General features: G+C 31.1%; 1 protein-coding gene across 1 annotated transcript in view; it reads left to right on the forward strand.

Annotated features, from left to right (window-relative positions):
- LOC114332680 (protein outspread) overlaps positions 1 to 26,033 on the forward strand; it is an 889,498-nt gene that overhangs the window by 412 nt on the left and 863,053 nt on the right. The window lies entirely within an intron of this gene.

Consider the following 26,033-nt stretch of genomic DNA (forward strand, 5'->3'; position numbering starts at 1 on the left):
TTGGAGCCCTAGATACTTGTCAGTTAAAGAAATACCCTGTCAGTAATCTGAATTATGAATATTGTATGTTTACATCCAACTCTAATTTCTTTTATTTTTCCCATTTTTCTTCAAATTTACAAAAGTTAGAAAACTAGAAAGTTAACCTTAATTTGAGGTCTCGTTTGAGGTATTTCTTAGTACATAATAATATTCGAACTTTTTCTTGCAAAGGCATATTTTCATCTAAAATTTGCAGTTGTAGATTTAACTTGTGGAAATTTAAATGCTGATTACAAAATAAAGTATATAACTTTTGGAAGCAGATAGGACAAGAATATTATTTTGCTTATTTAAGAATAAGATTTACTGTTTGTAGAAGACAGAAGTTAAACAATATCTTAAGGAATAAACCAAAAAATTCTCAAAAAATAGCTTTAATCCAAATACTATTCAATGAGCCTTTTACTAACTAAACTCGAATTTATATTTGTTAACTGGTAATGATATAATTATTTTTGGTGTCAGTAAGTGATATGTCTTGAAAGACATAAGAATACTGTAGTACAGTTGAACCGTTTTATTAGAATACCGGTTACAGGAATATCCCAGTTTAAGGAATAGAAATTTGAGGTCCCGAAACGTTTCTACTAGCCACCATGGTGAATATAATATAAGAAGTACTTATTACCAAGAACTCATGGGACTTTAATTTCATTACTAATTTTATAATATTTAAGTATTGCCAATTCATCCCAAGATTATAAAGAATTCTTACCCCAAGGTCAGCGTTTGAGTTCAGCTAATAGAAATACAATAGATATTCAGTATTTTATTTGTGTAAGATATTTTTCGTACTTGTGCTAATTAATATTCTTATCTCCTCTAATAATTACCACAACCATGGGAAAACTATGCTGTAAGAAACAGTATAAATTCAATAAAATATATCATCATTCAAAACAGTTTTGAATGATAAAATGCCACAAGATAATAGCTTCAGTCCAATACCTCCTTAACCCATTCACTGCCAATCGAAGAGGATAGAACTCAGCTAGGAGTCATTCTGTTGAACAGCACATGTGTCACATTATCCGGTTTTGTCGGAATCATCATTTATCAGTATTTAATTATACCATAAATGATCAATTATTGGATACGGTAGACTCAATTAAAGATTTAGGTGTTGTTCTTGATTCCTCTCTGAGCTTTAACCATCACATCAACAATATTACTCAAAGATCCATGAAAATGGTTGGCTTTGTTAAAAGGACAACTCGTGATTTCACGAACGTGTTCGCTATTAAAATGCTCTATTGTTCTTTAGTCAGGACGCACCTTAACTACTGTTCTCCAGTTTGGTCCCCACATTATTTACACCTCAAGAACAAACTTGATAGTGTTCAACATAATTTTCTTAGATATATTGGGTTCAAAAAACACATCAATTATAATTATACACATATGGAACGATTTTTGAATATCTCTCCTCTGGATGTCCGTAGGAAGCGTAAAGATCTTACAGTATTGTTTAATATTATCAATGGCATATATTACTGCCCTGAACTCCTTGCTAAAATGTTGTTTGTTCCACCACGATCAACAAGACAAATTCAAACCTTTCATATTTCTTTTCATAGATATAATTACTCATATTTTACTTTTGTTCCTAGAACACTAAGACTTGCTAACTCCCTAGGTGACTTTTTACTTTTTGGTAACTCTGTTGATGTTTTTAAGAACCATTTAACCAAATTAAATATTTAGCAATGTCATAACCTTGTTATTTGTTAGTAATTAATGTTTTGTAATTATTTTACTTTGTCATGTCTTTTTAAATGTTTTGTACTCTCTCATTTTATTCTTATATATTCAACACTGTAATTATCAATATCTTATTAATGTATTACCGAATTGGGCTTGCCCGTATAAATAAATAAATAAGCACTTGACTCAAGTGACTATATTCGCTGGCGTGTGAACAGCACCTGACTGAAGTAACCATATCAATTGCTGGCTCGTGATCAGCAGGGAATGGGTTAACCCATTAATGCCAAAATTATCTTTTTTCAAATATCAAAATTTCACTATACATAATAGGGAACTTGCACATTTTTTTTATTACATAATCAGTTGTTTATTACATAATGTTCAGTTTGTATAAAAATGAGATTTCCAAAATTTCACTCTTCAAAAACTCATAACTTAGAAGTACAAATTTAAAGTCTTCTGTATTTTAAAATACCTAGTTCAAACGGCCTGTGACGTCACATAGTTTAACTATATGGTTCCGTTTATGGTTATATTTAGGTATATTCTTCTTCTTCTTTAGTTTATTGGTCTCCACCTACTTGGGTATTTGGCCAGCTCATCTTTGTGGACTAAAGGAAAAATATTTATATTCTAATGACATTTATCGTATGTCATTGTAATAATATATACCAGTTTGTTGAGATTGGAGTTTGATATAGTTATTGAAGGAAAGGAAAGAAGGTTTACTATGGAAAATAAAACAAGTTTGTAAAAGTACAAATCTATGAATAGTTCAAACGATCAAAAACAATTGTAACATCACATAACTGTATTTTCTACTGACGTTTATAATGTCTAATTTAAAATTATATACAATTTTGTTTACTTTGTTGGTGGTGAATGTAAACATATAACCTGATGACATTACAACGCGTTTTGAGCTGGCTGGTATAATTTGAATTTTAATCGTCTTTAGGGGCCAAAACGAAAGACAAACAAAACTTTTTTATCTTTGATAATTTCCCATAAATTTTATGCAAGTTCCCTATTATCAATAGTATTGTTCTTAATATGGAGATATTCATGAAATGCCTTTCTTCTTAGCCTTCTATCTTCCATATTTGGACATAGGCCTCTACCAACTCCTTCCATCGGTCTCTATCCTGAGCAACATAATATTTCCAATTTGTTCTAGCTACTCTTTTAATATCGTCAACCCATCTCATCTGTCGTCTTCCTCTTGGTTGTTTACTTTCGTAAGGTCTCCAATGTTGGTATTCTAGCAGTGTGGCCTGCGAAGCTCTATTTAAGTGTAACAACTTGTTATGTCCTCGACTTTTGCTTTTTATCTTACCCATGAAATGATTTTATATCTTTGTATTTTTGAATCTTGGCACATTCTATAAATAGATCACTGGGCATTAATTACAAGTATGTAATAGTGAGTTAAAAACAGTTATGGGTATCAACATTTTGATTAGCATCTAATAAAACTTCTTTTATGTTTTATGATATTGTATAAAACACAATTTTTACACAATGTTACAGTACTTACATTTTCTGCAATATGTTAGTGGTCTGCTCTTAATGTTTCTCCTTGAAGCATTCTTTCTCATCGAATATGTCCGCAAATACTTTAGGTGTTATGTTCTCGTTCTTCCTACAAACCTTCTTGTACTAACAGTCAAGTTTAGGTAGCACACTGTTGTAGATTGACGAAAATCTTAATGGTTTTACGAATTTACTAATGCCATAACAATCGGTTGTGTGAATATTGGCCAATATCACTTCTTAGCTCTGATTTTAGTGGCATATTTTTTCAAGAAAAAAACAGTAATGTTGATCCTTGCCTCCTATGAATGCATTACAGTAGACTCGCGATTATCCGAGGTAATTGGGACCGTGACTACCTCGGATACCGAGAAACTCGGTTAACACTGAAATCGGTTATATTGATAGAAATACACGTAAATAACCATAACTGTGGATATTTTAATGACCAAACTAATACAGTACTGTCTATAAAAGATAAAAACATTTATCTTATCAATATTACTGTTTAAAAAAGTCTTTGATTAATTTTTGCGTAAGTTTCAGTCCCCTTTTTGAGGCGACAATGTTGTACCAAGGTTGAAAGTTGTAACTCACCAGTTATGACTTTTGCCTCGGTTAACCGAGGGGCTCGGATAACCGAGACTCGGATAATCGCGAGTCTACTGTATATTATATACTTGCAAATGTTTTCCTTTGGGCTTGTGATTCCATCTAGTAGCCTGTGAGAGAGATTCTATAGTATCAGATTTAGATGCTATAATAACACATTTACTTATTGTTGTTCCATTTACATCAAATCGAAAATCATATGATCCGCAAAGAGTTTTTGTATGATCTATGTATCAGACATTTCCATTTTGATAATTATATTTTCCTGTAGGGTTGCTGTTTCTCTGTATTCACTTTTTTTGTAAATCAAATAATAAATCTCTGCTGGTAAATGAATTGTTAAAAAATATGCAGTGGCTTCCAGGTTTAGAAATACAATCTAACATAATATTAAGTACCTATTTCTCTTGATCCTAAGGTCAATATCAGCAATAATTTTTAGGAATTGTTTTGCCAGTATGTATAAGTTTTTCAGTGATCTATAAATAGGATGCTGTTATGGATTGTTATCAAGTTAGTTGGCTAAGTAATAATTTAATAATAATAATACTAATGTCTGTCCCACCTTGACTTTATAGTACACGAACATGTGGCAACGCAATCCTTATGGGAGTTTTTAGCGCGGCGAATTCTTCAAAAGAATTTTCAATCAAACATTACCGGGGTCCTAAAAATGTAGGACCCTAAAAATGTTAAATTAAAACTAACCCGTTACAGTCAATAGCATTGCAGTAAAACAATATTTTTCATTGTTTTTTGTGAGTGATAGTCATTTTCGAAAAGTAATCAGCAATTTTATAATCGATATGCTTAATAACCTTTTTTGGTTAAGAATGTTAGAATATCCAACATTAAAAGTGGACGTTGTTCTATGGTTGTTAATTTATGTATTGACAGTTCTGAAGTAATGTCAAGAAAAATGAAAAATATAAAATAGATTGTCAGTCAAGTTTAAGTAAAGTTTTATATTGTCTTATTGAGAATAAATAAATTATAATTGTTGATGGTCAGTTCACCTAAATTAAATTATACCAAGGAATATCAAATAAACTTATAATTATTACTGATAACATTGTATTGAGTAACTGATTGCTTATTTGGAAAATTTGGATCCTAATTAATTAATTAAAAATTAATTAATATTGTTATTCTTAGTGACTGATTTCCAACCTGAAATTAATGTCATTTTAATGTGTTTACACTCTCATTAAAATTTTCAACTACTAGTATAAATGTTAAACTTAAAATTAATTTTAGTTAGTTCATTTGATTCGTTGAAGTTCATTATTGTTAGTTAGTTCAGTTATTTTTCGAAAAAAGAATGTTTTAGAACCCCTGACAGCCACAAAATGTCAATAATATTAATTCCTAAGTTATCCTATAGAAAAAAGTATATTTGCTTAAAACCTGTTTCTGATAAAATTTGGCATCACTGTTGGTCATAAGAACCTGTACTGTAAAGTCAAAGTGGGACACACTATACACTATAGAATAAGTTAGGATTAGTACAAGGCATACATACAAGCAAAGAAATCCACATTTATTTTGTTGCATTCCTTATCTGTACCACTCACCACTCTTGTTTGTTTATTATGATATTATGCAAAGAAAAAAGTTGATCATGTTGTGTAATGATATGAAAGAAGCAAACATCAGGATAAAAATTGTAAATACATATTATATAATTTATCACCTATACTTAACAATTTTAATCACAATTTTGAAGATGATCTAGTATTTTTGCTCTCACTTTAACGGCCATGTGTACCAAATATGGTACACACATATACTTTCTCACAGTCTAGGTGGCCATATCCAAACACACTCCAATTCTGCAGATACTATTAACTAAAGAACAGTAGGGCTGGGGTAAAATTAAGCCAAAATGCTTCAGTCTTTAGTGTTAATTAACAAAATATCCATCACATATTCACATACACTCACAACATACATTCATGTCTTGTGTGTATAACCCACATATTTGATTTTTTTAAATTATTGCTTTTGCACCATTTCATCTTATTCAGCAACATATTCTTTTTCTTTAGATTTTTTTAATACTGTATGATATGATTATCCTGATAATTTTTTTTTATTTATGGCATAGACATTAGTCATTTAGCCAGTTGCAATAAAGAATATATAATCCTATCCCTAATACAAAATTAAACAGAAACAATATAGTGATACAATAAATAATACAATACAATAATAATACAATAAAAACAATAATGGATCTCTGATAAAGTGATATAACATTTATGATAAAAAAGGATGGAAATCTGAACTTAAATCATAAAGAATATCATGCCTGAGTACAAATCTTATAAGACCATGCATGTATCTGACAAGAAATTTATAATGATATTGTATATTTGTTGTGAGCCTGTAGCCAGCAGAGACTGGATATTGAATGGTGCATGCATATCAAGTTTGATTAAATTTTTATAGAGAGAGTTTGAATGCTGTTGAAACTTAGTACATTCAAAAAAGATATGATCAAGATCACCCTGCTTTCCGTATTGTTTGCAATTATCGTCTTCAATCACATTTATTTTATATACATGACTTTGATAGCAAGCATGCCCAAAACGTAGTCGATTTATAGTTGTTATATATTTACGTGGAGCTTTAAAACTCTTAAACCAGGTACTTTATGGAATCACTGGTTGTAAAGTAGTGTATCTTGTGGGGTTTGTTAAGCAGTAAAGATTCCATTGATCTTTTCATATCGATAGCTAGCAGCTTCTATGCTTTTTATGTACCTAGTTCTTTTTATATTTATATGCTCGTCTTGTATTAAATCTCTTATTCTTTCAGTATATGTATCTTTGTTTAGTATTTACAGTATATATACCTATAAAGCTTGTATCATATTTTAATAGCTCTGGCAAAATATTGCCTAGAGATTTTGTCTACTTTTTACTTTTTAGTTTCTTATAATTTTTGTTTAAACTCATTTACCTACCTAGTTCAATTTACTATTTTATTTGTGAAATACGTCACAATTTAAGTTTGAAATGAATATTATTTTATCATTTAGGTTTTTTTTTTTTTTTTTTTGGCATTGACTTGGGTGTCATTTAGCCAGTCACAACTTTTTTTTTGTTTTTTATCATTTAGTTATTTTTTTATTATTTATCATTTATTTATATTAATTTATATTAATTATATTATTTATATTAATTTTTTATCATTTTTTTTTATCATTTAGTTAATAAAGAAAATATCCCTACAGTCGGAAAAATGAAAGAATACCCATGAACGATCACATCAATCACTTATTTTGTATTTGTTATCTTTTTCTATAACAAACGTTTGTTATTTATAGAAAAAGACAGCAAATACAAAATAAGTGATTGATGTGATCATTCATGGGTATTCTTTCATTTTCTGACTGTATTGCTATTATATTGGTCTGTAATTGAATACCCCAAAATGATAACTCTGTAAAAACCAAAAAGGTAAATTTACAGGAGACGATAAAAATTTAAATTTATAGAGTTTTCATTCTCAATGATCGAAATGTATATCAGTCTCGCTATACAGTGTGTCAATTTTAAAACTTACAATGGCTATATCTCAGGAACAAAAGCTGATATCGAAAAATGCTTGAAACCGTTTCTAGGATAGTAAGGGGGAACTAAAATGACATGAAAGAGAACTCACCCCCATCAACCCCCTAGGCCCCACCCATCACAACCGAAAAAGTTTAAACTGCAAACCCCTACTTGTGATACATCATTGAAAAGGCTATAAAAAATGCTATTCAATGGTATAAATAATAATTATACAGGGTGAAGCAATAATTGTGAAACTTTGGTTTAATGAAAAATTTAATAAGGTTTTGTTGAATTACAAATTTATTAAAAATGTCAATTAAGTAAATATTTAATGTGAATTACGTTGTTTGGTAAACAATAATACAGCCTATTTTCAAATTCTGCACGAAATTTAGCAAATGTTTTAGTAATAGGGCGACATGCTTGAGTAATTCTTTCTCGCAATCCCCCAAGTGAAGCAAGTTGAGTTTTATAAACAACTGATTTAGGGTAACGCCATAGAAAAAAGTAATATACTATCCTACTATAAAAAGTACTATCCAATGGTATAAATAATAATTATACAGGGTGTTAATATCAGCTGGCTTACTATGACTTTTGTATTTGTTATGCTATCTCCCGGACTATTATTTTAAATGGTAAGTGTCCGCTCGTACTTTTGTTTGTTAATTAAAACTTAATTTGCCATTTTTGCCTTAAATCAGTTGTTTATAAAACTTAACTTGCGTCACTTGGGAAATTGCGAGAAATAATTACTCAAGCATGTTGCCCTATTACTAGAAAAACATTTGTCAAATTTCGTGCAGAATTTAAAAAAAGACTGTATTATTGTTTACAAAACAACGGAACCCACTTTGAACATTTACTTAATTGACATTTTTATCAAATTTGTAGTTCAACAAAACCTCATTAAATTTTTCATTTACGCCAAAGTTTCACAATTATTGCTTCGCCCTGTAGAATTATTATTTATACCATTGGATAGCATTTTTTATAGCCTTTTCAATGATGTATCACAAGTAGGGGTTTGCAATTTAAACTTTTTTGGTTGTGGTTGGTGGGGCCTAGGGGGTTGATGGGGGTGAGTTCTCTTTCATGCCATTTTAGTTCCCCCTTACTATCCTAGAAACGGTTTCAAGCATTTTTCGTTTTCAGCTTTTGTTCGTGAGATATAGCCATTGTAAGTTTTAAAATTGACACACTGTATATTGGCAAAACTACTAACCATATACATATGTTCAGGAAAAGTGGTTTTTACCGACTTATTATTCTAAGGTAGGTACACAATTATTTAAAATCTCTTATTTTACCGTAGATTTAGAATCATACTATGCTAGATATAATTTAATATATCCTGTTTTGTTGTGACTTGTTTAGTATGGTTAGTGTGACCAACTCCAATTCGGTCGAATTCGGGACAAGGCTGAAAAAAATACTTGAAATCCGGGACTTTTCAGTGAAAAACGGGCCATTTTCCAAAAACAAGAAAAAAAACATTTATCAGCCATCATTACATCGTTGCATGCGGCATGCTTCGGACAGCTGATTCATGTGTACATGAATTGATATTGTTTTTGAATCGTCTTTTCAGGACGATATTTAAAATACAGAAATGCAAAAAGTCCACAGTTTGAATTTTCGTAGAACTATAATACCACGATATAAAATGGATGCGTTTTAAATGTGGTATTAATATCACACTCTAGAAATTGTCAACTTTTTTTCGTCCCACCAATTTCTTAGAAGAATAACGTATTCAAAATAGAATTTTACTAAAACGTCGAAAATTCGGATGGCCCGGAAACCTTGTCCGGGACGCCGGGACACGACTTTGTAATTCGGGCCATGTCCCGGATTTTTCGGGCTAGTTGGTCACACTAAGTATGGTATAACTAGACCCAAACCCAGACATCCAAAGTGAAAGTTATCCTTCAACACAAAATTGTTCTATATGGTCCACATATTGTTCAGTAAAAAGTTACACCATTTTGAGCGTCTGGTTTTTGGGGGAGAAGGCGGTAAATTAGTAGATGTTTAGGTTTTTCGTCAATATTTCTAAAACTATGAGGTTTAGCGTGAACAATGTTCTATACCTACAAAAAGTTTCTATATTAAATTTTAAACAACAAATGTTCTCTGCATAATCTTTCTAAAATGAGTGGTTCCAAAGCTACCGAGGTAGTATAGTATAATTGGTCCAAAAAAAGGCGTAACCCCATCATCCAAAATAACAGTTTTCCTCCAACACCAAATTGTTCTATATGGTCCATATATATTATTTAGTAAAAAGTTACACCATTTTGGGCGTCGGGTTGGGGAAAGAGGGGGAGGGGCGAAGGCGGTAAATTATTAGTTTTTTATGTTTTTCGTCAATTTTTCTAAACCTAAGCGGTTTAGCGTGAACAATATTCTGTACAAAAATGTCTTACATTAAATTTGGAACGAAAATTTTACTGTTGGAAAGATATTATTCATGCGACATTGTCCATAGAAAGTTCAGAGTGGGTTTCTCTGTACTAGAGATTTATATGACCTAGGCCTGTAGAACCCTCTTGAAGATGGTGAGGTTGACGATTAATATGTGTGCTTCCAAATCAAATGCCTTGAACAAAGCATACTTACATGTTAAAATTTAAGTTGTAATTCAATTGCAAATTACTTGATGTTTTTTATTTTTTGCCTATATGTGAGCATGTACGTATTATTTTATTATATTATAGCTGAGATTTTTTTTAGATCGTAACGAATTTATTTATAAGTATTATAATAAATTATTATGGCTTCATTGACTAAAGAAAGACGTATATTTTCTTAAAATAAAAATTATTTTATAAGAAAATTATATTTAATCATTAAAAATGATAAAGTTGATGCTTCTGCAAGCAGCCGAATTTTACTGAGGTGGAGTGGAGAACCAGACAGAAAAAATAGTATCCAAATAACGAAGATAACAGAGGAATATTATACAGCTAATAACCGGCAAAATAACGCAAAAGATAGAAAACATAATACATTGTGAAGTAAAAGAGATGAAACTAGTAGAGGTGGAAATTATCGATATAAATGTAAAAATTAGACTGGAATATGCGGGCATCTGATCGATCTATGAGGGAGCAGTACGGGAAGGGATAAGGGCTTGCGGCTCGGTGATACTCCCCCACAGATCCCTACCGAAGGGCATTGACGCCTAAGAACGGTGTATATACATATACATGTAAAAATTAACATTACATTACTTAGTTTCCCACCTTTAGACGTATCGGAGGAGTATGACAACTGTCACAGTGACAGGAGAATTTTATAAAATACTCCTGTCGCAGACGTCTTAAGGTGGAAAACTACGTAATGTAATGTTAATTTACACGTTTATATCGATAATTTCCACCTCTACTAGTTTCATCTCTATTCTATTTTTAGTTTCTCTTCTAATCTTTCACAATTTATTATGTTTTCTTTTGTGTTATTTTGCCGGTTATTAGCGCGCTCATCACTGTATTCATATATACAGTTCTAAAAACAGTTGATCCTACACTCCCAACAACTGAAGAAGAAATAGAGAAGTCAATTAGTGATATAAAAACAAATCCTTAAAGCTCCTGTGACCATTTTTAATAAAATAAAATGATCCTTTTTTCAACAATATCCTGTTTTCAATTTTTTTATTCCAAGATAACCTCAAAATCCTCTGTTTTGAGAATTTTTCTTTTTTATTAAGGTCATGGTTCATTAATTTGTTCTTGATTTAATGTTTGTGACATCTTGTTTCAATATTTGTAATATATTTAATTATTTTATCCAACGGTCCAAATACGGGATAAAACTGATAAATTTAAATGGCTGCGTTAATTAGAAATCTATAAATGTCTTTTAATCGATAATAAACTGTTGTTTTTTATTAAGTCATCGCGAAAAGCAAAATTCAGCTTCCGCTGATATAATTAAAATCAATGTATAACTGTAACATCAATATTTTAATAAAAAAAACATTTATATTGGTAGAGGGGTACCAATCGGTTCTTAAAACAGATCTTACGATTCTAAACGGTCCATTAAATATGATTCGACTTTAAAGATTTCTCTCTAAGCCTATTACAATCATTAGCACTACCATTAAATCCTTTTATTGCATAGGAAATGGATATCGGACACATTTTATAAACGTTTTCTAGCTAGGAAATGAAGAAAAAATTAAATTTGTACTTTTAATAGAAGTAAAAGTATATTCTAAACAATTTATACATACAGAGTGTCTCATTAGGAATGACATGTAGAATATAACTTCGTAATAAGACGTTTAAATGAAACATATGTTTATGTTATAACACATGGGTTAAATGTTGCATGTTTCTAAAATACAGTGTTAAAGTTGAAAATTAAAAAAATATTAAGTACTGACCATATTAATTATTAATGTTTTGTATGTTGATAACGATTTTCGAACTGGACGTTGAAACGTCAAATTTCAATATCTGACTGGCCTAGCTATAGACGGAGAGGCAGCGCCGAAAAATCTCTCTGAATTTACTAAAGCTAGTTTTTCACAGTTGATTACCGTGATTGTGTAGAGAAACATACTGCGGTCGGTCAAAAGCGAAACTTAGAACAGGTGATACTGACAGCTTGTCAAAGTTGCTTACCTGCGGAGGTAATTAAATCTATTTACTAAGGCTGAAAATCAGTACGCACATTCTAAATTGAATATACAGTCCCTGCTCAATTTATTAGACTCACCCTAGATATCAGTTTTTTTCATTTCAAGCACCTTAAAAGTATCTTCAAAATGATAAGGAACTGCTAAATGGGTTAATAAATAAATAAATAAAATAAATAACAATTACTTAATAATCGTGCTACATAATTAAGATAAAAATGGTGAAATTTTTTTATTGCATTTTGAAAACTTGGCAGATGACAATAGAATGTGCTAAAAGTGTGCAATGACTCGACTTTTTTCAAATTTAGTTTTTTAGTTAAATTAGTGATTACTTGATGATTAGTGTTCAATTTTCGTAAAATTTGCAGGGCTGAGTGTTAATATTGTTCCATATTAATGGTAGCTTTTAATTTATTTAATTTATTTTAAGATAATAGAAATATAATAATTTCTAAAAGAGGAATATCTTCGGTTGGAATTTTTTCATATTGTTGAGCAAATCTCTTCTGTAACTGCTTTATTAGAAAATATCATATGTTGGCAAAAAAATGTGGTGTATCTTGATCGTCAGTTCAAAGGTTGAGTCAAAAACTTAAAGAAAAACATCCTGTTACATCAGTTTGGATGGGTGGGTATGGGAGAAAGATTTCAGTCACCCCCACAGGGTAACGAATTTGAAAGAATTTGGCTGTAAAGCACAGGGGACTCACCCATAGCGATATAAGGAATAAATTGGAAGAAGCAGAGTGCTCAGTATTGGAGTCCACTGTACGTCGAAATTTGTACTGCATGGGATTCAAATGTCATAGGCCAGTTAAGGAACCAAACCATCACCACAAATGCTCAAGAAACGCTTAGTTTCGGCCAATTTGCATAAAAATTGTATGACTATAAAGTATTTATGCAAATTGGCTCAAATTAAGCGTTTTTGAGCATTTGTGGTGAAATTGGTTGTTTAGTTAGTTCATTAACTGGCCTATGACATTTGAATCCCATACTTTACAAATTTCGGCGTTCAGTGGACACCGAGACTGAACACTCTGATCCTTGCAATTTATTTCTTATATCGCTATGGGTGACTCTTCTGTATTTTACAGCCAAATTCTTTAAAATTCGTTCTCCTCTAGGGTGACTGAAATCTTTTTGCCATACCAACACCTCCAAATCGATGTAACAGGATGTCTCTCTTTAGGTTTTTGACTCAACCTTCGAACTAACGATTAAGATACACCACATTTTTTGCTGTTTCTCTTTGACAACAAGCGATATTTTCTAATAGAGCAGTAACAGAAAAGATTTGCTCAAAAGAAAGATCTTTACAATTACTCTGGGCTAATTAGCAAAATTCATGGAAAAGTTATTTAGCAGCAATTTTATTGCTGGAATCGAATTATAAGATCCTATATATTAATAATATAAGTATGCAAAGTCCGCAGATAGTGTGCTACTTTTTTTATAAATTATTGCTATATAACTCCGAAGATTTTAACTTTACAACAAAAACACTCAAATAAAAATTCACCGCAATTAAATTCTGCATAGAGATATGTTTTTCACGATTTGCTCCGACGAAAATTTTCCTCGGAAAATGCGGGTTTTCCTAACAAAAACTATAATTTTTAAATAAAGTTTTAGGTAAGTAATTATTAATCAATAATTAAATAACTTAGTGGCATCAAAGATTTCTTGGTATAGATTGTAATTCCAGAAGCTGGTGAAAATTAAACGAATATTTTATCAACAATTCAATTGTTAATTAACAATTTACGATCGCAATAATAACCAAAATAATCATGATACATTGATCAAACTTATAAAGAATATAAAGATGAGATGCTTGTTTAATATTTTATCGACAAAATATAAATTTTTCTTTTTTTTGCATAATCTTTAAATTTTGAAAAAAAAATAGTTATAATACGTTGGTCTAATTAGTAAAGTACAAAGAAAGGTTATTTACCAGCAATTTTATTGCTTTAATCGAATTATAAGATCCTATATAATATTAATATAGGTATGCAAAGTCCACAGATAGTGTGCTATTTTTTTTATAAACAAAATGGCGCCGACAAATCGTATTTTTTTCAATTATTGCTCTATAACTCCGAAGATTTTAACTTTACACCAAAAATACTCAAATAAAAATTCACCCCAATTTAATTCTACATAGTTTTTCCCGACTTGTTCCGACGAAAATTTTCCTCGGAAAATATGGGTTTTTCCAACAAAATCTCGAATTTTCAAATAAATTTTTTGGGCCAGTAATTATTTATCAATAATTATATATCTTGGTGAAATAAAAGCTTTCTTGGTATAGATTATAAATTCAGAAGCCGGTTAAAATGAAACGAATATTTTAGCAGCAATTCAATTGTTAATTAACAATTTACAGTCGCAATAACAACCAAAATAATCATGAGACATTGATCAAACTTAGAAAGATTATAAAGGTGTGATGCCTATTTAATATTTTGTTGACAAAATATAAATTTTTAATTTTTTTTGCATAATCTTTAAATGTTAAAAAAATTGTTATAAACAAATTAACATTTCATAGAAATTGTTTATTATATTCTAATTTTAAAAAATACTTAAAATGCGTATTTCATAGGTCTTGAAAATGAATGCTTTAAAAAAAATTTCCAACCATTTGCAAAAAAGTTAGGAAACAGCAAAATAAATATACGATATCTCCATTGTTTATAATTTGTTTTAATTGTTTCAAAGCTTAAAAGTGAGTCTATGGTACAATCTAATTACTCACAAAAAATGTCAAAAATTAGTGCAATGGTTATATTTTAATCAAAGATTAAAAATACTTTTTTTTGTAATTTTTAGCGCGAAAGTAGGCTTGATACAGAGCCGGAGATAAAATGTTCACTCGAAGCGACTGACACGCTTAAACTCGCGCGAGTTGTGTATGTGGGCGGGTAGCTACGGTACTGTATTATTCTACTTTCGCGCGTGTAAATTACAAAAAAATATATTTATAATCTTTAATTAAAATATAACCATTAAGCTGATAATCGATATTGTTTTATAAATAATTAGCTTGTACTTTAAACTCACTTCTACGCTTTGAAAGAATTAAAAAAAAATATTAACACCGTAGTAATCGTATGTTTACTTTGCTGTTTCATAACTTTTTTGCAAATGGTTGCAAAAAATTTTAAAGCATTCATTTTCAAGATATTTGAAATGCGCATTTTAGCTATTTTTTAAAATTATAATATAATAAAAACTTTCTGAGAAACGTTAATTTGTTTATAACTATTTTTTTAAACATTTAAAGATTATGCAAAAAAATAAAAAATTTATATTTTGTCGACAAAATGTTAAATAGGCATCTCATCTTTATAAAATTTCAAAGTTTGATCAGTGTATCATAATTATTTTGGTTATTATTGCGACCGTAAATTTTAATTAACAATTGAATTGTTGCTAAAATATTCGTTTAATTTTCACCAGCTTCTGGAACTATAATCTAAACCAAGAAGGCTTTTAAGTCACCAAACTATTTAATTATTGGTAAATAATTACTTATCTAAAACTTTATTTGAAAATTAAAGATTTTGTTGGGAAAACCCGCATTTTCCGAGGAAAATTTTCGTCGGAGCAGATCGGGAAAACACGTCTCTATGCAGAATTTAATCACGGTGAATTTTTATTTGAGTGTTTTTGTTGTAAAGTTAAAATCTTCGGAGTTCTAGAGCAATAATTGAAAAAAACACGATTTTCGGGCGCCATTTTGTTTATAAAAAAAGTAGCACACTATCTGAGGACTTTGCATACCTATATTATTAATATATAGGATCTTATAATTCGATTCCAGCAATAAAATTGCTGGTAAATAACTTTTCCCAAAAATGGCCTATTCTCCGATAATCAGCCCAGACTAAATCACCCATATGAAAAATTCCAATTGAAGATATTCGTCTTTTAGAAATTAACATATTTCTATTAATATCTTAAAATAAATTAAACAAATTAAAAGCTACCATTAATATGGAACAATATTAACACTCAGCACTGCAAACTTTACGAAAATTGAACACCAATCACTAATTTATCTAAAAAACTAAAGTTGAAAAGCCCATTCTATTGCCATTTGTAAAGTTTTCACAATTCAATCAAAATGTTTCACCATTTTTAACTTAATTATGTAGCACGATTATTAATTAACTGTTATTTAATCCATTTAGCAGTCCCATATCGGTTTGAAGATACTTTTAAGGTGCTTGAAATAAAAAAAACTTATATTTCTAGGGTGAGTCTAATAAATTGAGCGGGCAGATTGCAATTGCGCGCAGCGGTCAGGAAAGAGGAAGACCTAACCCTTCGGTCCAAACCTAACTTTCGGGTGTATTGAGTACCCCAGGAGGTATTTGACCGCTGCGCGCAATCACAACCCACCCGCACACAATTGAGCAGGGACTGTAAATAAAAGTTATTATAGTCGGTCAGCTGTATGACGGGACAGAACCGGTCGGTCGGCCCCAATGAATGTACAGGGTTATTCACTATATTTTGAGCCCTTTGTAAACTGATTTATTTACAGAATTAGAAAAAAATGTAAAATACAAGTTATTCGATTTTTTATTTATTTTAATTATGATTTTTTGATATATATCGTACTAGTGACGTCATCCATCTGGGCGTGATGGGTTGTGTGCTAGCTCATTTGAAAGATTTGAAAGGAAAGGCACCACCATCTGTTTATGTACATTTCGTTCTCTTGAACTCCTCAGAACAGCCCGTGGTGTGGTCTGGGCAGACCACGAGCTGTTCTGAGGAGTTTTAAGAGAACGCAATGCGGAAGAAAAAGTTGGTAGTGGAATTAAATCTTAAACTGTCTTTCATTGTTAGTTCAAGTTTAAAACCTATGTTTTTTCCTATGTTTAAAGCCTCTAGATCAGTGGTGCTCGGACTTGTACTGCGAGGGATCTACCACATAAACTGCAAGCGTCCAGCGATCGACTGCTAGGAAAAAAAAGCAATTTTGAAAATAAAAATCTTTATTGCACATTTCTATTTGATAAAAAGTTGTAACTACACAGAGTTGTAATTACAGCAATGTTTTTCATCTTAATTTTATTTGGATGTTGATGTATATCATCCACAAGTTTTTCATATATGTACGTAATTGACAAAAACAAGCATGATGAGAGATGTTCGTCAGTTAGCCGATTACGACACTTTAATTTTACCACCTTCATTTGGGAAAATTCAGACTCTCACACAAGTACGTTGATCCAAAGAATGCTGTGAGCTGAAGAGCTACTTGCCTCAAAGAGGAATATTTGTCAGGGGATATAAAAGACCAATATTTTGTATCGGTCGCTCTGGACTTCTATTTTCAGTAGCTCATTTTGGACGGAAATGATCTCCATATTGAAAGTAACGGATATTTCAGTGGCAATTTTTTCCACGTATGTATTCACAAGAAAATGGATTAGACATGAATTTTACAATATCTGTCAGTTTTTAAAAATTAACGAAGCTTCTTTCAAAGTCGCTACGAACTGCTTGGAGCTCCATCTCATAATACACATAATTCAAATGAGCGGTTATAGTTCAGAGAAATAAGGAAAAAAATATCATGTTGGTGACACAACCCCCTCCAGGCCGAAACTAAATTTTTTGAGTAGTATGGACATCTATAATAATAACCTATATGTTTCCTGCAGCCGATTTTGATGATATACATAGTTATAAACAAATGAAAATCAAAAAACGGTAAATTTTCGCTTTTTTCGTCTATAACCAAAGAGTTAAGTATTTTAAACAAATTTGAGAGTGACAAACTCATAAATCGTATAAAAAACTTCAATATGACGTTCACTGAATATGTCTATCCTTATTGGTTGCTTAGAAAATTGCAAAATAAATCATAAATTTTGAGTTTTTATAAATATTCATAACTTATGTAAAAATTAACTTAGAACGTTCTTATTACACGGAATGCTGAGACTTCTTGTGATTAAATAATACCCTAAATTTCAAAGCAATTGGTCAAATAGTTTAAAAGGTATTCAATTTGTTTATCCCAAATTAATTTTTTTGCAACGCTAAAGTCAGAAAATGATGAAGTTACACTAATACTTTGGATAGTTTATGAAAGAAGAAAATTTATGCTATTAATTTAATTAAAAAAAATGACAAAAAATAATTCTAAATACTGCAAAATTATTTTGCAAAAACATGTGAATTAAAAAAAGGGGGGCTAACTTCGTCCCTAATTGTTCTAGGACAATTGTTTTTCTTTCTAAATGTGTATAAAAATTCAGTCTTTCCAAATATGAAAAAAAATTTTTTCTGCGGGTAACGGTTAAAAAGTTATTCTAATTGTTTATAAGTAAGCAAAAAATCGACTTGTTTTTGCAAAATAATTTTACACTGTTTAAAATTACTTTTTGTCATTTTTTTAAATATGTCAATAGTATAAATGTTTTTCTTCCATAAACTGTCAGAAGTCTTACTGTAACCTCATAATTTTCTGACTTACAGTGTTAAAAAAAATGAATTTGGGATAAACAAATTAAATAACTTTTAAACTATTTGACCAATTGCTTTGAAATTTAAAATATAATTTAAGCACCAGAATTCTCAGCAATTCGTGTAATAAGAAGGTTCTAAGTTAATTTTTACATAAGTTATGAATATTTATAAAAACTCAAAATTTATGATTTATTTTGCAATTTTCTAAGCAACCAAGAAGGATAGACATATTAAGCGAACGCCATATTGAAATATTTTAGACTATTTATGAGTTTCTTACACTCAAATTTGTTTAAAATGCTTAACTTTTTGGTTATAGACGAAAAAAGCGAAAATTTACCGTTTTTTGATGTTCATTTGTTTATAACTATGTATATCATCAAAATCGGCTGCAGGAAACATAAAGGTTATTAATATAGATGTCCATACCACTGAAAAAATTTGGTTTCGGCCTGGAGGGGGATGTGTCACGAGAAAAATCTTATTTCTCTGGACTATTACCCTTTTTTCAACAATGGAATGTTGTTTAACTCCTTTCTCTTCCTTTGATCAATCAATAATTTCAATTTGTTGACAAAAGAGTCAGCAAGTGTGGTGAGTCAGCACAGTCCCCGTCTTTTCCCATTTGTATTGTTTTCAGTGAATCGCGATCGACTTCAAAAACTTTGGCGATCGACCCGTCGCACAGTGGTCCAAAATCCCGAAAAGCTGGCCAAAAGTCAAAAAAAAAATTCAACGTTTCGAGAATATTATTATATTTTCTAAAAGAAAATTAAATTCTCTATTCAGTGTTGGCAACCCTAGAGTTATATCTCGTATATCTGAATTTCCAGTTCAGTTCAAAGTTGACCTTCTTACGGAACAGAAGCGCAGTTAAGAATGACGAATATTTTATACGCACAGTCTTGTGCGTGTATCTCGAAAACGAAGTGCGCAAATTCAATTCTGCAAAATTGAGGATATTCGTGGATCCATCTTTAATAAAAGCCGATAATATCAAAATATTTGTATATGTGTTATATTTAGTATATTTTAAGTTGAAATTAAGTAATAAAAGAGTATATACTTTGAAAAATTTAAATTTTCAGATAGACAAATAGTTATATATTCCATCGAATTCCAAGATGTTACTACAATCATCTTTTAGCTTATATTTCTCTCTTTAAGATTCCAAAAAAATTAGCTGCCACTATCTGCCCCTTTGGTTTTGCGAGAATTTTTTGTACAAGCGCTCTGCGCTATGAGTTTCAATATGAATCGTTAACAACGCAGAATAAACAGATCATTCCGCAGTATTCAGGTAGTTGTTATGACTGTAGAACTTTACTTATTTCAGTATCATAGGGTAAAATCAGAGATAAAAGGGTCAGGTACAGTATTGTTGAAGAATAAAGTAAAAATTAGTTTTGACTTTCATATGATTAATAATCGAATTTAACGTTGGAATAAAAAAATCCGCCATTGCATCCGCCATTTTGTTTTTTGAAATTTCGATTTCGGATTCGTAATCAGCAACCTCAAAAACCCCCGGATATCAAATTTCGACGGTATTACATATATTTAAAATACATAAACCCGCCATATTACATCCGCCATTTTGTTTTTTGCAATTTAGACTTCAGATTCGTAATTAGCGACCTCAAAAACCCTTGGATGCCTAATTTCATGCAAATCAAAAAAAGCTTTGATATTTTGGCCATCTTTTCGGATTTTTGGACCACTGTGCGTCGGTCGATCGCGATCGACCCTTTGAGCACCGCTGCTCTAGATCTATCAGAGGTCCACCTGTCTCATCTAAATGCTCTGATCGACCCCTTAGCATCAAATTGTGTCCCAGTGTAATATCCCAAATTATCTTTTTAGTCATCATTTTTGGTATTTAGGTATTTTTTTAATAATATGCCGATAATAATAAACGAACTATAAATAAACTTGTCGTATGACCTATTTGAAAATAAAAATACAGTCACATAAAACAGTCTGCTAAATGGTAAAAGTACTCCGACTCGGATTGCGTTAAATAGCTCGGAAACCGGCCAATTGAGGTTATCGTCTTATTGAATTCGCGTATAAATTAGCAAAATTGAAATTTTATTCAACAAGTTAGGCGCCATTTTGGTCATAATTTAACGTCTATTAATTCCGGCAAGTAGATATCGACATACTTTGCGAAATTTGATCGATCGTCAATGGACTTTAGGTCAGAGAGTAGATGGATGGTGCTGTTGATACTGATTGATACATTGTGAAGATTCATTAGCAATGAACCATATACGGTGGAAATTTATGGCTATTTACAAAATATAATACAGGGAATAGCAAAAGACATGTTAAAATTAAATGCATTCTTACAAACGTATCCAATTCTCGATATAAATTCCAATGACTAACCAGAAAATGGTAGTCGGAGTTTTCTTCCATTGACTTTCGATGGCTCATTGTTTGATGTTTTTCAGACAAATCAAAAACTAATTCTAATAATAATTAAAGTTGACTCTGATTGATTGGGAAGTTAAAAAATTCTCGCACTTTTGAAAACAAAACCGCAGAATCTCTTCTTCTTCTTTCTCTTCTTCTTAAGGTGCCGAGACCGCTTGTCGATCGTTGGCTCTCATGTTGCGCAGCATATTAACAATCATTGTCTTATTTACAGCCGCACGAAATAGTTCAGTGCTAGTTTTCCCAAACCATTGGCGTAGGTTTTTAAGCCAAGAAGTTGTACGGCGGCCCACACTTCTTTTTCCCATTATTTTACCTTGCATGACAAGGTGAAGTATGTCATATTTTTCTGGGTGACGCATTATATGACCAAAGTATTCCAATTTGTGCCTTTTAACCGTGTTCACTACTTCGCAACTTTTATTCAAACGTTGCAAAACCCTTTCGTTTGTGACTCTTTCTACCCAACTGATCTTCAGAATACGGCGGTAGACCCACATTTCAAATGCTTCTAGGTTTTTTAAAAGCGATTCTGTCAGTGTCCATGCTTCAACCCCGTAAAGTAGTACTGGGAATATATAACATCGGACCATTCTTATGCGAAGTTCCAAATTTAGATCATGACTGCACAGGATTTTCTTAAATTTCATAAAACTTGTTCTTGCTTTGGCAATTCTACTTTTTATTTCTGTACTAGGGTTCCAGCTTTCATTAATATGAGTACCCAGATATACAAGATTACTTACTCGTTCAATTGAGTCATTACCGATTGTTACGTTATAGTAATTATTATTTACGGCTGCCTGTTTACTAATAACCATAAACTTTGTTTTTCTTGCGTTGAGTATGAGTCCATATATCGCGCAGAATGCCACCATTCGATTCAATAACGCTTGAAGATGTTCAATTGATCCAGTCAGCAACAAGGTGTCATCTGCGTATCTGATATTGTTCATAAGCATACCATTAATGAGTATTCCCTCTTTTGCGTTTTCCAAGACTTCATTTAAGATTGTTTCAGCGTAAAGATTAAACAACATTGGTGACAATATACAGCCTTGTCGAACTCCGCGCTTGATTTTTACTTCTTCAGAGCACTGATTCGCAACCCTAATACATGCAGCCTGGCCCCAATACAAATTTGCGATTATTCTAATGTCCCTACCGTCCAGACCGGTAGTTTTGAGAATATGTAGCATTTTTTCATGGCGAACTTTATCAAAGGCCTTTTCAAAATCAATCGCGCACATAAAAACGTCATGATTTACATCTCTGCATCTTTGAATTAAAACTTGGGTTGCAAATAGTGCATCACGCGTTCCAAGGCCACAGCGAAAACCGAATTGAGTACTTGAGATTCTTTCCTCAATTTTTCTATATGTTTCAATATCTCAACCAACTTTTCGGGAAAAACCAATTAAAACTTGTTTAATAAAGCTTTATTCTTATGTTTTAAAAAAGTTTCTAGCATCAAAACTAAGCGAGTTATGCTCAAAATCAAGTTATGCTTACTCGCTTTAAAGAGACCTTTATATAAAACAAAATTAAAGACTTTTTTAAACACTTTAAAAAATTTTAATAGGTTTTGCCCGAAAATTGCTTAATTTTTTGGTTATTTGAAGTTTAAAAATTCGATTTGGAATTTGACGAATAAGAACGTAGGTATTTTTGATGAGTTACAACTTTGCTTTTACTGGTTTTATAGACTTTCTGAACATACAATTTTTTTTGCTTTTTTAAACGCTATATTTTTGCTAAGAATATTTTCTTCGATAAAATTATTCGAAAAGTATTGACTTAGTTTAAAAATTATATAGAACAAAAGTTTTTTAGAGTTAGTCAGTTGATTCATTTTGGGACTTACTTTAAACGCGCGTTTTTTTACCCCCGAGAAGGGGGTAACTGTCACCCCCCAAGTAAAAGCAACCAACGGTACAAGTTTAACTTTGAAATAGACAGTAAGTAGAACCTAAAACCAGATTTCATGCAATTCAGAGTTGACTCTGAAAATTACACTCCAAAACGGTCATTTACTGAACTATTGTTGTTTATTTGTCCCGATCTACAACCCTAAATCCCGATTTGTTTTTGCTTATGTACCGATTAAGAACAAATCGGACCTGGCAACACTAGGTGGGGGTTACTTTAAAATCTTAAATAGGAGCCCCCAATTTTTATTGTAGATTTGGATTCTTTACGTAAAAATAAGCAACTTTTATTCGAGACATTTTTTCGAATTATGGGTAGATGGCGCTATAATCGGAAAAAACGATTGTTGAAAATGGAAAATTAAATTTAAAAATGGAAAGTCTCCCACTGTATGGAAAACTTAATTTTTTTGGTTTTAGGACCTACTCTTCACAACTCAATAGGTCCCCATAACGTTCGAGTAACTGCAAATTTAGCATACTTTCCTCCCCTACTATACCTAAAATATATTTATATCCGCTTTATGTAAGTTAAACTACATAATATATATATATATATATATATATATATATATATATATATATATATATATATATATATATATATATATATATATACAGGGTGTAACGAAAATAGAGGTCATAAATTTAATCACATATTCTGGGACTAAAAATAGTTTGATTGAACCTAACTTACCTTAGTACAAATGTGTATATAAAAAAAGTTACAACCCTTTGAAGTTACAAAATGAAAATCGATTTTTTCCAATATACCAAAAACTATTAAAGATTTTTTATTGAAAATGGACATATGGCTTTCTTATGACAGTAGCATCTTAAGAAAAAATTATAGTGAAATTTGGACACCCTATAAAAATTTTATGGGGGTTTAGTTCCTTTAAACCCCCCCAAACTTTTGTGTACGTTCCAATTAAATTATTATTGTAGTACCATTACTTAAACAAAATATTTTTAAAACTTTTTTGGCTCTTAGTACTTTTTCGAAAAGTCAGTTTTTATCGAGATATTTTGAATATTTGTCAAATCCACCACATATTTGTATATGGTTAAGTACGATTATGGAGACTTGCTAATAATATGAAAATTTATGTATGGTTTACATTTTTAGGTATATTTTGAACCGTATTAAAAAAGAAGTCATATCTCGATAAAAGTTGCCTTCTCGAAAAAATACAAAGAGGCAAAAAAGTTTTAAGAACATTTTGTTTAACTAATGGTATCGCAGTAATAGTTTAATTGGAGCGTACACAAACATTTGGGGGGTTTAAAGGAACAAAACCCCCATAAAATTTTTATGTAAACATATTAAAAAAGAAGCCGCAACTCGATAAAAACTGCCTTATCGAAAAAATACTAAGAGCCAAAAAAGTTTTAAAAATATTGAATTTAACTAATGGTACCACAATAATAATTTAATTGGAACGTACAGAAAAGTTTGGGGGGGTTTAAGGGAACAAAACCCCCATAAAATTTTTATGGGGAGCACAAATTTCACTATAATTTTTCTTAAAGATGCTCCTGCCATAAGAATGCCACACATCCATTTTCAATAAAAAATCTCTAATAGTTTTCGATATATTCGAAAAAATCGATTTTCATTTTGTAACTTCAAAGGGCTATAACTTTTTTATGTGCATATTATACTAGGTAAGTTAGGTTCATTCGAACTATTTTGGTCCCAAAATATGTGATTTAATTTATGACCTGTATTTTTGTTACACCCTGTATATATGTGTGTAAACTCCATTATTTTTTTAAAAGTTTATTATTATATATCTTAAACACTAAAAGATTTGTACAAGGAATTGTATACGCTCAAACACCTTGAAAGTTAAATATTTGTGCATTCCTTTGTTCCTAAGTATCTGTAAATATTCAAATAAGAACTAAGTAATTTCCTGTTCAACATATTCTACAACGATATCTTTGAAAGTTATATTATCTATTATCTATAGGCGTTTACACGTCAAATACATACCTAGAGTGTGTCATAGTCCGAGTGGAAGAGTGATTAAGCATATTGAATCTAAAGCGTACCTTACACGGTCAATATTATTGACGCAATATATGGTAAAAAAACGGTAGCCCTCACACCACTCGATAATATTGATCAATAAGTGTCAGTTTCAATTGTGCAGTCAAGGAGCATGGATCTAGCGTTTCTAATCGCATCTGCTTTGGTTCTCAAGAAGAGGAAAAAAGGAGGCAAAGAACAGTAATGGATAAAAAACTGTTTAAATAGACGTTCGAGACATGGATATGGGGAATTGCTTTGAGGACTCCACAGTCAGCCAGATGACTAAAAATTTTTTAAGAATGGATGAACAACTGTTTCAACACCTAGTTGCACTCATTTTACCATTTATAATAAAGCAGGATACAATTATGAGGAAAGTCATTTCACCGGTGGAACGACTGGAAGTCACATTAAGATTTCGTAGCTTAATAGGGTCGTTTCATTGCAATGGTTAAAAAAACACAATATTCAAACAAAGAACCTCTGCAGCGTCTGTAGAACGGCATTTCATTATTTTGCGCAAATCCTTTGCGCAAAGAGCACACCTAGTGTCATAGAATCTATAAAGTAGCAATTAGACCTATATTGACATACACGGCGGAGACAAGACCTGACACATCTAAAACGAGACGACTACTAGAAACAACAGAGATGAAAATACTCCGACGAATATCAGGGAAACGTCTGTTGAATAGGGAGAGAAGCGAAAAAATAAGAAGATCATGCAATGTAGAAGACATAAATGAATGGGTGACAAAACGGAAACAGGAGTGAAACGAACACATTAGTAGAATGGCAGAGGTTAGGATAGTAAGAATAGCACGAGATAAGTCACCAAATTGACGAAGAAGTATTGGCAGACCAAGAAAAAGATGGTGCGATAACTTAAACAATTTACGAGGCTAATATTGAAGACGAAACAGGCTTTAAAGCCTACATACAAGAAGGAAGAACAAAAAGAAGAAGAAGACTTTAATAATTGCATATCATATTTCATTTATTTATATATTTAATTTCAT

This window comes from Diabrotica virgifera, chromosome 1, assembly GCF_917563875.1.
Source record: "Diabrotica virgifera virgifera chromosome 1, PGI_DIABVI_V3a".
NCBI lineage: Eukaryota > Metazoa > Arthropoda > Insecta > Coleoptera > Chrysomelidae > Diabrotica > Diabrotica virgifera.